This window comes from Mus caroli, unplaced genomic scaffold (genome assembly GCF_978045245.1).
Source record: "Mus caroli unplaced genomic scaffold, Mus_caroli_1 scaffold_12, whole genome shotgun sequence".
NCBI lineage: Eukaryota > Metazoa > Chordata > Mammalia > Rodentia > Muridae > Mus > Mus caroli.
This window is the reverse complement of record NW_028227267.1, coordinates 2,273,899-2,277,680: the sequence shown is the minus strand read 5'-3', so window position 1 is coordinate 2,277,680 and position 3,782 is coordinate 2,273,899. Positions and strand designations below refer to the sequence as shown.

The 3,782-nt window shown below is 43.4% G+C and overlaps 1 pseudogene; it reads left to right on the top strand.

The window, feature by feature from the left end:
• The first annotated feature begins 2,790 nt into the window (after positions 1-2,790).
• LOC110309644 (triosephosphate isomerase-like) lies at positions 2,791-3,782 on the top strand (annotated as a pseudogene).

Sequence of the window (3,782 nt, the reverse complement as noted above, 5' to 3'; positions counted from 1 at the left end):
TAGACTTCTTTTTCCCCAGAAAAGTGGAGTATCCCTGCCTTTGCTCACATTGTGTCTTTTGCCTGAAGCAGCCTTCTACCTCCATCCACAGGCAGAATAGGATGGGACGCCTCGGCATGAATCATCATCTTCACTGGGCCCGTACAGACATCCCTGGCAGAAGCATCCTGGGATTCTCTGTGGTCTTCTTATGCTTTGCCTCACACTGTTTTTATGGCTGCATGCAGATGACTTTCTCCAGGAGGAGACAACCAATTTCCCCAGAAGCCATTCATACACCACACACTAACACACTCACAGCTCTCTTCCTTCACAGGTCTCTGTGCATCAATACAGTGAATTATGGGTTAGGGAATTAGGATTGTGTCTAAAAGGCCACACTTCAGCCATATAGAGTACAGTTCTTTGAATAACCATTTCACTCCCTGACAAATCTCTGTTTGTTCATTTAGTATAGCAATAGAGTTCAGCCAGAACACTAGAATAATGTCTCTGTGAAAACCCCAAACCCCTACCAGACTTGAAAGGTTCTTAGGAGACATTTGTAAGTAGAATTGTGAAAGTCCCTGACACCTTATTGGTTTGTTTTGTTTGTTTTTCTAACCTTTAGAATCTGAAGAAAGTATTGTGAGATGTGTGAAAAGTGCTTCATGGGCCATTGTGTTAGGGCCATATCCTTGGGCCAGTTACTGACCCACAAACTCAAGCCTTGGCTCACTTTCCTTGGCTCTCTATTGAAGCGTTAAACATTTTTTTTTTCTGTCATTGGACGTAGTGACTCACAACCTACTAATCCAATAGCAGTTTACCAACATGAACACCAAGGTGGTGGTGGTAAAGGTCACATTTTCTCTTATATGCTTGCAAGTCATCTTAACAGTGGTGTAACTATTTCTCTCTATAGACCACAGTCTTCTGATTTTCTTTAAGCAAGCTACCAGCTAGAATGTCCATACACTGCTCTGTGGTTGGAGTTTAAGGATATCTGCCAAGGATTCCATTTGATTTGATTCAATTCAATTTAAACCATTTACAGTGATTCACATTAAACAAAATAAACTACTGTGGATTAAATAGGAGGTAAACACAAGCAAAACAAACCCAGGTCCTTACCCCAGAAAGCTTACTATCTTGTGATAAGTAATTGAGTTTGATACAAAGTAGAAACAAGAACAAAGAATAAAGTCTCAGTGTGAGTGAAGTGTTCAAGTTTACACTCATAATTGATTATAGATTCAAAAGGGATGAAAGAGTTTTGATGGGGCCTCTTTTCCTATAAGCAGTAAAGTATCAAGGAACCAGTGCCTCTGTGTGTGTGTGTGTGTGTGTGTGTGTGTAAAAGAAAAGAGGAGGGGAGAAAGGGAGGGAAGGAGAGGGGCAAGGGGAGGGAAGGGAAGATACGGGGAGGGAGGCTATGGGGAGAATAATATGAATATTGAAGGCTCTTGGAAAGAAGCAGTCCTCCAATGCTAACATGAACTGTGACTCTGAAGCCAGTAAGCTTCCTGTTACAACAACACAAACATGTAAACCACTTATTTGGCTCACAGTTTTGGAAGCTTAAGCCCATGTCTAATGGCTCCTGATTTTTGGCCCTAAGATAGCATAGCGTGGCAGGAAGATATGTTGAATCAAAGCTGCCTGTCTTCTGGCCAAGTGTAGAGATAGCGAGAAGAAACAGTTGTATCTGTACAATCCCTTCAATGTTGTGTCCTCAGTGATCAGGCTTCACTTTCTCAAGAATTGACATTCTCTCAAGAGCACCACATTATGGAAACAAAGCCTTGAAGATGTAGATCTGGGGGGACATTGAGGATCCAAAGTACCACACTATCAAGAATATCCTAAGTTATTTTCTCATGAGACCAGTAAGCTAGGCTTCCTAGATCTACATGTGTTTCAGCTTCCTTAAGCCTATAAAGTCTCTCTGCTTACCTGGTTCTTTTTGCCTTTGGGCATGAGGTATGTTAGTTACAGTCCATGTATGTCTTCATACTCATTTTATGGAAAAGCCCCAAACTACAGCCAATAAGCATGCTAATGAAGGTTGAATTCAGCAACCTTGAGAATGGCTGAGATCTCTGTTCCTGCTCAGTCTGTCTTGTCTGTTAGATTCCCAAGCTGTATGTTCTTTATGAATTTTCTGATGTTTGTTTCTAATTCATCTTAGTTCTTCTAAATCATGCTTCTTTTTGCTATGCCATAGACTCCTGTCTTTGAATGCTTGGCCCATAGGGAGTGGCACTATTAGGAGGTGTGGCTTTGATGGGAGAAGTGTGTCACAGTAGCAGAGGGTTTTGAGGTTGAATAAGCTTAATCTAGGCCTAGTATGGCAGGCAGTCTCCTTCTGCTGCCTGTGGATGGAGATGTAGAACTCTCAGCTCTGTCTCCAGCACCATGTCTGTCTGCATGCTGTCATGCTTCTTGCCATGACAATGATAGACTAAACCTTTGAAACTGTAAACCAGCACAAATTAAATATTTTTCTTTATAAAAGTTGCTATGTTCATTGTGTTTCTTCACAGCAAAGAACTCTAACTATGACAATATATCACATCTCAGTCATTTTACCTGCTCTCCTCACAGGGGCCAGGTTGTAAAAGAAATACTTATATTTACAACATAACTGGTTTATCTCTCCTTCTGTGTGTGGCTGTTATCTATTGGAGATCTAAGCTTCCATACTACTGTATCTTCTTGTTTGCAAAAGCTAGCACATTTTCTCTGCTGTATCTAAAATCTGAGGTTCAAACAACTCATCATAGAATTTGGGATATAGGGTTTTGTACTGACCCTCTGAGACTTGAGCTTAGTACAATGGCGCCTTCCAGGAAGTTCTTTGTTGGGGGCAACTGGAAGACGAATGGAAGGAAGAAGTGTCTGAGAGAACTCATCTGCACCCTAAACAAAGCCAAAGGGCCAGCAGGCACCAAGGTGGTTTGTGCACCACCAACTGCTTACATCAACTTCACCAGGCAGAAGCTGGATCCCAAAATTGCCATGGCTGCACCGAACTGCTACAAAGTGACCAATGGGACCTTCACTGGGGAAATCAGCCCTGACATGATCAAAGACATAGGAGTCACCTGGGTCATACTGGGGCACTCTGAAGGAAGACATGTCTTTGGGGAATCAGATGAGTTGATTGGGTAGAAAGTGAACCATGCCCTAACAGAGGGACTGGGAATGATCACCTGCATCGGGGAGAAGCTAGATGAAAGGGAAGTTGGCATCACTGAGGAGGTTGTTTTCGAGCAAACAAAGGTCATCACAGATAATGTGAAGGACCGGAGCAAGGTGGACCTGGCCTGTGTACCTGTATGGGCCATTGGGACTGGCAAGACTGCAACTTCCCAACAGGTGCAGGAAGTACATGAGAAGCTCCAGGGATGGCTGAAATCCAATGTATTTGATGGGGTGGCTCAGTGCACCCGGATCATTTATGGAGGCTGTGTGACTGGAGCAACCTGCAAAGAGCTAGCAAGCCAGCCTGACACGGATGATTTCCTAGTGGGTGGTGCATCTCTCAAGCCTGAATGTGTAGACATTATCAATGCCAAAAAAAAATGAGCACTGCCCATCCCCCTACCTGCCTGCATAGCATGGACTAGGTTGCCCAGAAGTTTAGTAACTGCTCCCACCAGCCACATGCTTCTGATGACATCATCTGCCCAATCTTGTGGCCTAATCCACACTGTACCTTCCTGAGACATTTATACCTCCCCATAGTGGTTGGGAGCAGGCCAATCCCTTTACCACTTACAATGGGTAGAATCAAGTGA